This window comes from Labrus mixtus, chromosome 7 (genome assembly GCF_963584025.1).
Source record: "Labrus mixtus chromosome 7, fLabMix1.1, whole genome shotgun sequence".
Taxonomy (NCBI): domain Eukaryota; kingdom Metazoa; phylum Chordata; class Actinopteri; order Labriformes; family Labridae; genus Labrus; species Labrus mixtus.
In genome coordinates this window covers 21,627,303-21,641,595 of record NC_083618.1, presented here as the reverse complement: position 1 = coordinate 21,641,595, position 14,293 = coordinate 21,627,303, and the positions used below count along the sequence as shown (strand labels likewise).

Genomic DNA, 14,293 nt, shown 5'->3' with positions numbered 1-14,293 from the left:
AAACTATGAAATAATAAATGTGATAATATCTCATCAGTGGATTTTGTGCCATGGGCGGAAGTGAGCCTCCATACTGTAATCCAGACCAGATCCAGATGTGGATTTCCTCTCTCTCCTCTCATATGACGCTTCATCTCAAGTTTCCAGGACTGCAGCAGGCTGAGTCTGCGCCCGGGGGCTGATGTTCTCGATAGCAGGGTTCTGTTTCTGCCTGATTACCTCATTAATTCATAGATCCACCTTAAATACAGGGTAATCCCGGGCTGGTCCCTCCCTCCCTCCCTCTCTCTCGCGGTCTCCACCAGCACCAGTTCACCTCCCTCTCTCTCTCTCTCTCTCTCTCTCTCTCTCTTTCAGTTCCCCCACAGCTCGCCAGGAAAAAGACGGTGATCCGGACGTTGGGTCTTTTCTAAGGTCCTGTTTGAATGTGTCGGACCCCCACCTCCCCCTCTACCCCCTCCCCAGTCCCACCCACCGCTCTCCAACACAAACACACCACCAGTCCTCATTTACTGGATCTGCGCTTTGTTATCAGAGCCTTCCCCTCCTCTGCCTCTCTTATTCCAGGAGAGAGAAGGGAAGTTTATTTCTTCCTTTTCTGACGGATTGGTTTCGGACTCATTCTGGATCTTGCGTCCTCCGCTGCAGGACCCACACAGCTCGATGCAGCCACGAATGTGGGCTAATTAGACTGGCAAAGAAACTGGTTTAAGCGCCGGAACAAAAGGACGCCGAAGAGCTTTCTTTTTTTCTTCTTCTTCTCCACCCGGTGTGTCAATCATTTCCCCACCACTGCAGTTGTCAAGTTGGGAGCCCTGTTGGGAAATGGACAAACCCCTCTGAAGTGAAGAAGCCGCTCTTCCTCACCAACACAACCACAGGACTTGATTTGGACGAGGATCCCCGAGAGGAGGTAAGGTCTTATATTCTCTGTTTTTTTTTTTTTCCAAACTTTACGCGCTACAAGTCCCATTTCTTTCGATTCACTTGTAGCCGAAAGACAAGAAAACCACCATTTGTGCGGTTGCCTGTTTCAATTAAAGTGAATTTTACGCGTTTTAAAGGAGTCTATCGTGTTCCCAGTTGTCCGCACTGCTTAGCATCCGGGTTACGTTTCTTTACCTTGACACCCACTTATTAGCGACAACAGGCGATTTTTTTGTTGTTGGATTTCCCACAGGTGTGAGCGCACAACTAACCTCATAAGAGTCAATGTAACCTTAATTTTTTTATCGTATATTCAGCGATAGCCGCAACAGTGTCTCACAAACTCACCAGACACGTTTTCTCCCCCCTTTTTCTCGCCCCGGTAACGTTACGTGCCTTTCCCTCGTCTGCAGTAAACGCTGTCAAGTCTCCATTCAAAAATCTGGACCTTTAAAAAAAATCGACTATTCGACAAAACAAAGTATAGTTATAAGATCGATTAGAAATAATAACACTTATGATACATCGCATATCTTGTCATTTTGATCAAATATTAACTTTTAGACTGGGTACGCAGTGCTGTGTACAGGCTACTTTCATTCGCCCACTGCTGTGTGTTTTCCAGATATGAACGATGGGTGCGTACCGTTTGGTTAAAGTTAACAATTTAGTAAATTGTGATGTTGTTCACGTACTGAAGGTATGCCGAATTAAAGAGGTGCTTCTACTGATGCTAAGTGTGAGTTTTAATGCTCGAAAAATCCCCGTGCACCCTGTTTAAAGAGGACATCCATGTTAAATTGCGAGATTATGAATGGCACTGTTGTGAGGGGGGGGGGGGGGTCTCCCCGGGCGACAGTGTCGACTGTTGCGGAGGCTGAGAGGCAGGACTCAGTCCGCCTGATGATGTCTCCGAGTGTCTGGAAACAGTTTGCTCACAGTCTCTATGCCTGCAATGTTTTGTTTTCCGTGTGATATTTCCCCTGGTAACCGAAGGAACCCCCCTTTGTCGTCAGTGAAATTACACTGTGTCATGAAACTTGATTAAAAAATACGCGTTTTTTTCCCCCCCAACTAACACTGGTTGCTGCAGTCTGATATTAAAGCCTGTGTGTGTTTCTGGTGTCTCGGTGGTGTCCTTGCACAGTTGTCATGAATGCGGCGCCTTCAGGTGGAGCTTGTTCAGCTTGTTGGAGTCGTTTGACCACATTTAGCACTGTCACATTGTAAACACTAGGTTACTTCTGCTTTTCAGGCAGGAAAACAAGAAAAATCTCTACATAACTGGTTTTTATTTTTAATTAACGGGCATTCAGCTCGCGATCAACTGTCCTTACGTCATCTGCAGAGATGGGCGGATGAGCACCAGTAGCTGCTCTTGCTTCTTTCTCTTCCTCTCCTCTCATTTCATCCTTCTCCAGCTCCTGCTCCTCCACCTCCTCCCCTCTCTATCTGGGTGTGTCCTGCCTTATTGCGTTAGGAAGGAGGGGGGATCCCGCATCTTGGCTCATGGTGACTCCTCCTCAGCTTGTGACCTCCAAACGAGGGCATTGCTCCTTCTGCTTTCCTCTGCTTCTAAATTCAACCAAACAGAGAAAGCTTGTTGCAGGGAAATACACTGGCAAGGAAAACTTTAATGTTCTTTTATAGGAAAATGTTGATTATATATAGGTTGATAAATTGGCGTTATAAGGCGACTATGTTGCATACTGCACCCTCAGGGAATAATTGATGGATTTGATATTGTCTAAGTCTACAGGGTTGTCTTTGCAACCAAAACCTATTCAGATTTATCTCATTTTAAGGAAGAAGCAGATTATTAGTGAAGCACTGATCTGATTTATTGGATCAGTATGACAGATTCAGAGGCTTATTGACAGGTGCATGCATAGGATCACATACTTTTCACTATAGTATCTTTCCATCCTCAGACCTCAGACATTATTAACACTTAGTGTGAAGGATTCTGGGGGTGTCTTTATCGGAGGATTTATTGAAATTTTCCACCATGGCATAATTGCCGTCTCAGAGAATGGTTCAGCTACGGTGGTCTGCCCCGTATCAATCATGTCTTGTGATGTCATTCATTAAAAGAAGAAAATACCTACACTTCATGTGAAGGTGTTTCCTTCAAGAAATGGCGACTGCTCTGGTACCCTGATGTTAAAAAATGTAGTTTTTCCATAAAATATTCTATTTTTTTGCAGAGCTAAGGTTGTTTTTGCTTTAAGCTGCTTACAACTGCCGATCTATTAATAGAAAAAAAAAATTGAAAGAAACATTTGGGGCAACTTTTTCATTAAAAAAGGGAACCGGTACTATCTTTTTCTAGTGAGGACGCTGCGTTTTTGTTTTAATGCCAGTTCAGCATCTCCAGTATATCATGAAGGATGATGAATTGATGATGCGATGAATTGTTGAGTTGCAGTCTTTACTACAGAGCTGGAGTAACGTGTCTGCAGAGATGAACATGCGGCGAGCACTGACTGTAGACCATTCTGTGTCAAGGAAGCTGATTGGTTGATCTCACATCCTGTTGAGACATATGTTTGGCAAACATTACAGCACATTATCTCAAGTGATCTTTTTGCACAGCGTAAGCATTCCTTCACAGAAAAATATTGCTCATCTTTTCATGTCCTGCTTATTTCACTTAGTACATCTTCGTTCGTTCTTTTTTTTTTTTTTTTTTTTAACACTGTCTTTGGGCTTCCTTGTTCCTTGCCAGACTTCCTGCCATTAAGTTCGACTAAATGCAAGAGTGCTTCCTTTTGAAAATCAGCCTCAAATCTTTAATTCATCATCTATGAAAGAAACAGACGAGAGACCTGGTCCGAATGACGCCTGTGAATGTTTGCTTACCTGCAGCCTGGATTGCCTAAATTCCAGATAAAAACACTGCGTGAGATCCCTGATGTTAGCATAATATTATCGTATCCAGTTACACTTCTTAAAACTAAAACCAGGCTGGTGCCATGCCAATCTCTGCCGGATGGGTGTCCACTTCCAGTCTCTGAGCCTTATGGTTTTTAATTCTCTACTCATAAACTTCAGTGATCGCATGCAGTCACACAACTTCACCTGCAGACATACAGTTGGGATTACCTGCAGACATACTGTACAGTTTCTTACCTGCAGACATGCTAAGCTGTCCCTTCTTATGCACACTGCTGTTTACATTACTCTGCTGCACCTAATAACCAGTCACTTAAACTTTCCACTTACAACACGTCTGATTGTCCTGTATAGTGTTTCGTTTGGCCATTAATGGGCGGTTGTGGGGGGTTACCTGTAGACAGTGAGCCTTACCTGCAGACATACAGTGAGGTCTGCAGACAGATGAGTCCTCTGTGTATGTCCGAAGCTGCCATTAGCTCCTGATAACCACAGGAAGTGGCAGATGCTTATTCCATGTGGTCCTCCTCTGAACGTCCTGCTGGAGGCTCAGACTCATCCAGCGGTAATAAGAGGAGTAGATTGAATATTTCACTGTGATTAATGTCAGTCCGGCAGTCATTTTATAAAGACGCTGTCATGTCCGTTACCTGTCACAAAACTTTAGACATTTTTGCAGAAAATCTGTTTATTGTAAGCTTCAAGTTCCAGGTAAATATATGATTTTATGAATGTATATAATCAAAGTTTAGGGGAAGTTGTTTCGATAACATAGACTTCGCCTCGAGTTCCAGCTGTACTTTTTCAGTAGCTGTTTTTCGATTGCATCAGAGGTTGTGATAGGACAGTTCAAAGAGTGAAATTAAAGTTCCCCCTCATGAGTTGCATCCATATAAACCTGTGAAGTATCGGTGTGCTTTTTCTTCTATTTCTTACTCAGGATGTTGAACTTTCTGATTGGTTTGCTTGACGTGGATGATCGCTCATGTTAATGAACACATTATTTTGGCTTCATTTGCATTTGAATCACAGCATGTTTTTTCTCACTTCATTGCAAAAAGGCAGTGTGTTGTTTCCTACATTTCCCATAAGGCCCTGTGGGAAGTAGAAGATGAGGTTGCAAATGTCTAGGCAAAAAAAATTCAGAAACTATTTATAGACAACAAACCAGAGAGGACAATCAGTAGTAGGGATGGGAATTTACAGTAATCCCTCTACTCGATTACTCGAATTACCTAATGAACGAGTACCCGAGTACCCGCAGATTATTATTTATTTTTTTAACCGTAAACAAAAAAAAGGGTCCTCCCGGACCAGAATTGTAGACTTTATGCCTGTAAAATGAAATAAACATCCAATATTTAAACATAAATATAAATAAATAACCAACAACAGAATTTCAATTTCAACGACGTCGCTACCAACGACATGTGCTAACAGGGCTAGCAAATGACGTGATGCGAGACTGCCTGTTTTCTGTCTCCGCTGTTTTCTACTTGAGCTTTAAGCGCATGTGGTTAAGCATCGAACTAGTATTCCTATGGTATGCAAGTTTAACGCCACATATCTTGCACTGCACATGAACTTCATCGTTTTTGTCGAAGTACTTCCAGACATCACTTCTCTTGACTGACATGTCGCAGGTGTAGCAGACGGTTCTGTATTTGTTGTGCTTTTGCTTTCGGTGTAATAATATGGTCCTAGAGAGTTGCCGTCGCTGCCGTAAAAAAAACAGCTGTTTTTTGCTGAAATCTGTCTCGGTGTGTACTAAAGCTGAAGCCGTGGCCGGAGAAGTGATAAGTTTGTTTCCCGTTAATTATTTTCCTACCTGGTATATTCAGTTAGGCGAAAAGAAAAAGCTGGGTCACACATGTAACGCTGTATGAGTTCAAGTTTTGTAGCCAAAAGCAGCGCTTGCACAAGTGCGCGAGTAACGAAATGTTACTCGAACAATGGGGTCAACGGCGAGTACTCATCCATAATCAGTAGTTGATCATTTTATTGACACATTAAGATCAAACCTCTGTGTGAACAATAAAGCAAAATCACTGATGGCTGACCACTTTAAATATCATGCATGATATGTTGTGCAACATTGTTGTCCGAACAGAAGCACACTATTTGTTTCTGCAGTTGGAAAGCTGATGTGTAGAAACTTCTTCCCTCGGGTACTGGTGACAACGGGTCATAAATGATGACCTCCATCTATGTGTGGATGCCACACAGTCGTACACCTTCAGTGAGTCATCCTCCTCATGCTCCTGAAGCAGTGTGGACAGATTTCTCTTTAAAATTCAGTGAAGAGTGGGATCCCCTCTGCAGACGGAATCCCTGCCTGTGAAGCAGATCCTGCAGCGCACACTTTGTCTCTTATGTAAGTCACATCCATTATTAATGTCTCCGTCCTATATTTAAGATATGGAAGCTCTTTGCTCAGCGGGTCCTCTGTGTTTATGGGTATAATAGAGCTTTTGGCCTTTATCATTATTTTATGACCCCGCTGGCAGGAAGGAGAAAAAAACCCCACTGTAGTAGAGAGCTGCTGGAGAATGACCGTGCATGATTATTAATTTATCTATTTGGAAATCTAACCTTTTAATGAATGTGTGAGAGAGGTACCCTCAGCTCTACACAGGGACAATATTTAATCAGCACCTTTTAATCAGGGCTGGAACAGTCAGCAGAGGTCTGCAGCCTTTTCATTTGGACAAACTCAGAGTAAGTTCAGACGGCGTTCATTCTCAAACCGCAGCTTCTGACCGGGGTCTATTTTAAAATCAGCGTAGAATTGATCTTAATATGCTTCAACAAAAAGCTCAGTTTGAAGAGAACAAGCACTGGAGTCCCACTAATGTGTCCCTTTTATGAATAATAAAGGTTATCCTATCGCATCTTACACTATTGCATACATATATATTTTCTGGGGGGGGGGTCATTTTTGCCTTTATTGGATCGGACAGCTGAAGAGAGACAGGAAATGTTTGGAGGAGAGAGAGGGGATGCCATGCAGCAAAAGGCCGAGGTCGGATATGAACCCTCGGCCTCAGAGGCGTGAACCATGGCCTCTGTACTTGGGGCGCCTGACACCAACTCTGGTCGGTGAGAATTGTTCAATAATAGACTCAGCACACGTGTCACCATACAGACGCCGGCAGAGCTCCATCATGCTGCTGTGTTGTTGTTTCTGAGGGCTCATTCTGCACCTGCTGTTTGAAAATATCCAAACAGATGACATGGAGGCGTCAGCAGGATTGAAACTGGACCATCCGAGTGTCCTCCTCCTGACACACACTTACATAACGCGTGTGTGTGTGTGCGCGTGCGTGTGTGTGTGTGTGTGTGTGTGTGTGTGTGTGTGTGTGTACTAGCAGGTTTTTAATACGGGGGTTTATGGGAGTTTGTGTGTGACAGGAAGGTTTGAGCAGTAGGAAGAACATTCAACAATGTACAGTACATATATGTATATTGAGACACACCTCCAACCCCTCTCTACTCACCTTGACACAAAGGACTTATCAAACTGGAACGCACCATAATTAGGGACAAAGCGCAAACGGCGGATAAAATTGTCCTTGTCTGGAGCTGCATTGTTGTTAGCAGGCTAATGTTAGCGCTCTTTACTTAGCTCGTAGCTCGTAGCTTGTACATTTCTAAATTTTACGCTTTCATTTCATGCACATAAGCAGTGAGTACAGTATGCTATTCCTTTTTTTTTTCTGATCCATCACTTAAAACAGCTTTCATACTCAAGGGGGTGAGCCAGCCGTCCCGTCCACAAACACGACGTAAACACGGCTCTGACAACAACACCAGCCAGCAGGACTCACATGTCACACTCATTGTAGACAGTCATGACTCAGAGAGACATTCACAGATGATATACTTGATTTCTGCTGTATTTGTAAAATGTCACACATTCTTCCTTTTAAACATCCAAGTGAAGGTTCATTTAAAGTAGCTGCTCTGCTGTAACCATGGACACCAACAGAGTAGTTAGAGTGCAGTGGAATAGAATGTTTGGGTTGCTTGGCAACAGTCTAGTTTGAGTTAAATTGTGGAACTAGTTAAATTGGTGGAGTTATAAAATAATCTGTTGTTGATTTTTTTTTTTTTTTTTTTTTTTTAATACTCTTTCCTGCTCGTGTAGCTGCTGTGTGAGAGCAGCATCACACTCAAGGTTGAGGTGTTATACTCATATATATCAGCTCTGCTGTGATTCTCTTTCACCCAGCCACATCAATCCCTCTTGTGTCATATTGCCTAATCGATATACCTGATCGATATGCATGAAATGAGTTAGTATTAGTCTAAGAAATATAAAACAACCTGTGCACCTACAAACTGCTCATCAGCTCCTGAAAGCTGATTTTATTTTGACTACATGGTGTTCATACATTTCAATACTCTCCCTAGATTTCTAGTTCTTAATTCTTCCCTGTGTGCGTCATTTGTTCTGCCACATAACTGGAGTAACAAACGACAATAAAGAAACATGTCGTGCTCAATGACTGGGTGACACATTTGTACCACACATGCGGTTTGTGCACCAAAGCTTTTTTAGGTTCTGGAAAAAGATGCTGGTTTGGCTTGAGTACTGGTTTCACTTGGTAACCTACATGAACAGCTGTTTCCTGTGCGAGAGTTTTTTTTGCAAATCATGGGACACCAGCTCATTTCGTTTGGCTCCATGACGTCACAGTTCTGATTGGTCAGTAGTTTTTCCATCCAGGGAAACGGTCACCTGTTATCAAAATATCAACAACAACAAAAAAAAAAACCCTCGATGTGATGTGGTCGGTGATTCAGAGGTGTTAAAACCAGGCTGTTCTTTTCCTCTGTTAAAACCAAACTGTGTTCATCGTTTGACCTCCATGTAGGCCAACCACAAGGGACGGGCAGCTCTGTTTACCACAGTCAAATGAAATGGAAACAAAACTCACCTGACACCAAGCGATCAGGTGCTAAAGGTGTGACGTTTAACGTTTAGCAGGAACAGAGAAGAAGAAACATGAAGTATGAATAAGATAGCAGACAGAATCACTCCCATGATTCCCCGACAGCCCTGACGTCATCTTTTGTTATCGTTGTGATTGAGAGCCCTCTGGTGGTGGTGTTTATATACTGTGCGTTTAAGGTCCAAAGAAACGGTGTATAAATATTTTAAACTAAGTGTACTCCGTTATCGTTTTTATTCTTCAGAGTAAACTGAGTCCAAACACTTGAACAGAGGAGAGAGAGATTCCTGGAGTTGGTGTCTCTTCCAGCAAATATCTCCGTCTCTGTGCTCTAACTTTAACTTTTCTCACCTCCTGAAGGTGAAAGTGCTGCTGTGACACATTCAAGCGTGTGTGTGTGTGTGTGTGTGTGTGTGTGTGTGTGTCTTAATCCTGATGAAGCTGTTGGTGCAGAGAGGTGTTGAAGCTTGTTGTGAATGTGGTGAGCTCAGCTGTGTGTGTGTGTGTGTGTGTGTTACACGTGTGTGTGTGTGTGTTACACGTGTGTGTGTGTGTGTGTGTGGCTCTGTGTCTTGTGACAGTGTTGATGTGCGTCAACAGTTGCTTTGAGAATCAATACATCTCAGTTAGCGGAGTTTTATCGTCTGTATTCAGTCTCAGCAGATTGATCGCTCTGTTATTGATCTGCTGATGAGCCCCAATAATCCTTCTGCGTTCTTTGTAACATCACGTTATATAACAGAGCTTGCTTGAGTGGCACGGCGCTGTAACTGCAACAGGTGGAGAGCGTCTCGCTGTGCGCTCTCTATGTGTTCCGAGTCTACAAAAAGGAGACGACCTCATAAGAACCGCTCGCTGTCTGAAGGTTCCATAATGTTGGCCTTCATATATTATATATTATACAGACTGCAGCAAACAGACTCACGGCCAGCTCGGAGCAGCTGTGTAATTTAGACGGGTGTTGGTGGAGATTCTCTTGTCCATTGTGTGTGTGTGTGTGTGTCTCTGTGTGTGTGTGTGTGTGTGTGTGTGTGATGCTGGCAGCTTACTTGGCATCCCTCTGCAGCATGTTAACAACTGATAAAGATGAGAGAATAGAGAGAGGAATGCTGCGGCAGAGAGAGTGTGTATCACAGAGCGCCCAAGCTTTCTACAAATAAGCTGCCAGAAGTGAGACACACACACACACACACACACACACACTCTGACAGTGAACTGACTCAGTTAGAGGCTCATTATTTCATCACTGTCTAAACTCCGAGCCTCAGAAGCCCCGCAGCGACCTAAATCTGTTCGCGTCTAATCTAAACCTCGTTCTGTGTGATTGTGATTGTGTGTATGTGTGTGTTTGTTTTTAAAGCTTTACTTTCATAATGTTTCCGTTTGGTTTGTGTCTTCACTCCTGAAGATGGAGAATATGAACCTCGTGTGGGTTAATGGACAGTTTGAAACGGGAGATGATGGTGTGACAAACAGCTGTGTTCACAGATTTTGCTGTTGTGTTTAGAAGACGTAGAAAAAGACAATGAAAACACAAAGGAGTGTTTACATTTATTGTCTTCCATTGTGAATAAAGGCTGCTATCTGTCATGAGTGAAACACAAGATATAAAGCACAGTGAGCAGGTTGTGCAATCTTAATTTGTACAATTTAAGATTTATTTTTAGGCCTTTATTGGAGAGAGAGAACAGTGGATAGAGTCTGAAAACTGAGAGAGAGAGGGGGAAAAGAGCCGCAGGTCGGATTCGAACCGGGGACTGTAGCCTCCGTACATGGGGGGTGCGCACCAACCACTGCGCCAACAACAGCGCCCCCGCTTCGTGCAGTTTAGACGGTGCTTTGGTTCGATTGCGCCAGCTGATCTGAAGTTTATCGTTTAGAACTTGTGGCATCGACTTACTGAAAAAAAATCACAACTGTAGTGTTAAAACAAGCAGAGGTATTAAAGAGAAGAGTCAGAGGTGTAAATTAAAACGACTAGATCGGGGCGGGGAATATCGCCGTGGTACCCGACCCGACTGCCTCCTGATGAGGGCTGAACATTTTGGACTGTAGAAGTATTTAGAATAACAAGTCTTTCTATCATTGTAAGAACTCTGCAGTTCAACAGCAGGACGAGATTCCACTCAGACTCTGGAGTCACTTCAGTCTGAAGGGTACTCATCGACTGCAGGGCGGAGGTGTGCGTGTGTGTGTGTTTGTGTGTGTTAGTGAACAATCCCCTCAGAGGTATTGAGAGAAAGGTGTGGGTCAGAGGAGGAAGTGAGCAGATGGAGGGCGGATGGAGAGCCAACAGGAAGTGAAGGCTTGATGGTTTCCTCATGTTGTGTTGGCAACAGTCGAGATTTCACTTCCTTGTACAGCTAACAGGTGCTGTGTGTGTGTGTGTGTGTGTGTGTGTGTGTGTGTGTGTTTCAGATTTCAGTCCTATCCACGCCTGAAATCAAAAGTGACTCCACCAATAGGAAGAATGATTCCATGTGTATGTGATCCAGCTCAGAAAGTGATATCTGATATCACGTGAACCCACTCCTACAAATGCTTTATGAATCAGTGAGAGACATTTTCAAAATTAAAATTGTGTCACATTCAATGAGTTTAGAGTGTCGCTTCTGCGGTGCAGCGGGCCGCACTGTGCAACACGTTTTTAGAAGGTCACCAGAGGTGGTCACGAGCCGAGGTGCATGAGGAGCTGTGTGGGGGAAACCCTGCAGACGCTCAGTCCTGGTTCCTGTTCAGACTGCAGACGCTGCACAGAGTCCCCCGCTGAGGTTTCTTTTCTGCCCTCCTGACAGTGTGATGTGGAGCTGACCGGGAGCGCTGCCAGCACACACACGTAACTACCTCTATCTACCAGGTCTGTCTGCTCAGGTCCTCCTGGTGTGTGTGTGTGTGTGTGTGTGTGTGTGTGTGTGTGTGTGTGTGTGTGTGTGTGTGTGTGTGTGTGTGTGTGTGTGTGTGTGTGTGTGTGTGTGTGTGTGTGTGTGTGTGTGTGTGTGTGTGTGTGTGTGTGTGTGTGTGTGTGTGTGTGTGTGTGTGTGTGTGTGTGTGTGTGTGTGTGTGTGTGTGTGTGTGTGTGTGTGTGTGTGTGTGTGTGTGTGTGTGTGTGTGTGTGTGTGTGTGTGTGTGTGTGTGTGTGTGTGTGTGTGTGTGTGTGTGTGTGTGTGTGTGTGTGTGTGTGTGTGTGTGTGTGTGTGTGTGTGTGTGTGTGTGTGTGTGTGTGTGTGTGTGTGTGTGTGTGTGTGTGTGTGTGTGTGTGTGTGTGTGTGTGTGTGTGTGTGTGTGTGTGTGTGTGTGTGTGTGTGTGTGTGTGTGTGTGTGTGTGTGTGTGTGTGTGTGTGTGTGTGTGTGTGTGTGTGTGTGTGTGTGTGTGTGTGTGTGTGTGTGTGTGTGTGTGTGTGTGTGTGTGTGTGTGTGTGTGTGTGGTGGACCCGGTGGAATGCAGTGTTTGTGTTGCAGAATTGGGCGTGGCTCTGTTTGACCGCGGTGACTGAACATGATCAGCACGCAGCCAGTCATCACAGCCCACACACACGGCTCACATGTGAACACACTCTGCTGTCACAGCCAGCACATGGTGAACCGGTACCGAATAAAAAAAAAAAAAAAAGGGTAAAAACTTTAGACACACCACGGTCCTGCTGCCGCTCCGCTGATCTGGAACTCCTCTACAAAGAAACACTTCACTCCGCTCGAGTTTGTTGAACTCTCTGTGTCGTTTTAACTCGGTGACATCGGGCTCGCGGTGAGCAGAATCAGATCTGCAGTTCTGTCCTCCTGACCTGTGATTGTGTTTGTCACAGGCGGACTCTGGGCTCGCCCCCTGGCCTCGGCTCTGTGACATCATGTGCTCGTTGAGACTGAAGTGGCTTTTCATTTCAAAGTTCAACAGAAACCAACACGTAGGAGAGGGTGGTGGAGGCACATGAGAGCTCTGTGTGTGTGTGTGTGTGTGTGTGTGTGTGTGCGTGCTACACTTTCACAGCTTTTTATGTGACTTTTAAACATGTCATACTTCTGTGTTTCGCATTCCAACAGCATAGGAAGTTTTGAAAATGCAAATATCTTATAATATATAAGTAATATAATATATTAATTAATATATATATTGAAATATATAATATAAGTAATATTCTGAACAAAACATGTCAAACTCCTTCACGTAACTTGTAGGAACAATCAGGGTCAAACTGCAGAGTTGGTGCTTGGTTTTCCACCTCCTCATATCTTTACAGCTCATGAACTGAGGACTTAAGACTGAGGAGGTCATCGTAATCATTTTAACAAGCCAACCAGGGAGCATGGTAGGCGACCGTCACAACCAAACATGACGTCACCACTGCAGGGGGTTGCAGATAATAAATAATCTCTCTTAACAACGTGCTGCATGTAAACGTCTTGTCTGTTGACCGGTTTACACAGGAGTCTGATACACTCAACATTTAAAAAGAATATAAACAGCCAGACCGAAAAGATCGAATCTGAGCAAAAAATGTTGAATGGAGTATAAAGGCGTGCAGTGTGTCCGCTTGACGCTGGAACACCAGAAGTCACATACACATGACTGGCCAAAAAGCTGTTTTTACAGCGTAAATAAACATGTTTACAGCTTGGTACAAAAAACTAAATGTATCTGATTTAGTTATTGTCATCACTGGCACACAGTGTACAGGGGGTGATTTTTTTTTTTAAACGGCTTAGCTTTAATTTTGAAAACGATATTTGTTATCCATAGTCAGGCGTGTAGCTGACATGATTGACAGGTGAGCACGATGTAACGGTTCATCATGAGGCTTAAAACCCGCCTCAGCTCCAGCTCTCATTCTGTTAGGTTGACTGAGACAGGATTTCCAGCATGGCGGCTGCTGCTGATGAGCCTCCAGAGCCCCCTGCAGGAACAGATGGGTGAGGTCACTCAGGCTTCAAACATTCATATTTACAGTGTATGTGCAGAGATGACGGCCGAGGGAGCTCGGAGTTGTAAGGGAGAGGAGCGGACAATCAGTGCATGCGTATCTGGTGGAAGTTGTGGATAAGAGACAGCTAGCAGGAGGTAAACTCAAAATGACCTGCAGAAAATAAGTGCAGGAAATACTTTGATCCACTGATGGAAAAAGGTTTATGACGCTATAGGAAGCTTATTTATTTCATATTCCTGTATGAATTCTTCCTGAGGACTCCCAAACACACGCTTCTTGTTTCTGTTTTCATGCTAAGCTGTGAACACTTTTTAAAAACACTCGAGACTTAAAGAGGTGCTGCTGCACCCTGAGGCCGTGGTGCGTTCAGGATTCTCTGTTGAGCTTCATATTGACCCTTTAAGAAAGAAACATACATCCTCTATCACTTCCTCACATCATCACATTCCTGCGCTGAATACCACCCTGTCACACTCAGCTGCCCTCTGATTGGTTGGTCAGATACACCCCTGAACATGAATGGCAGCTTGTGTTTCAGACTCCGCTCTCTGCAGCCTGAACAGCTATTTTTTTTGTTCATAAAAACCCAGGAATGTG

The 14,293-nt window shown here is 44.0% G+C and overlaps 1 protein-coding gene across 4 annotated transcripts in view; it reads left to right on the top strand.

Annotated features, from left to right (window-relative positions):
• The first annotated feature begins 353 nt into the window (after positions 1 to 353).
• LOC132976945 (plasma membrane calcium-transporting ATPase 1-like) overlaps positions 354 to 14,293 on the top strand; it is a 104,624-nt gene continuing 90,684 nt past the window's right edge. For 2 of the 4 annotated variants that reach the window (XM_061041233.1, XM_061041231.1), the window contains exon 1: positions 354 to 913. The gene's annotated coding sequence lies outside the window, so the exon portion shown is untranslated. The remainder of the gene's footprint in view (positions 914 to 14,293) is intronic. The other 2 variants (XM_061041232.1, XM_061041228.1) reach the window with 1 other exon arrangement.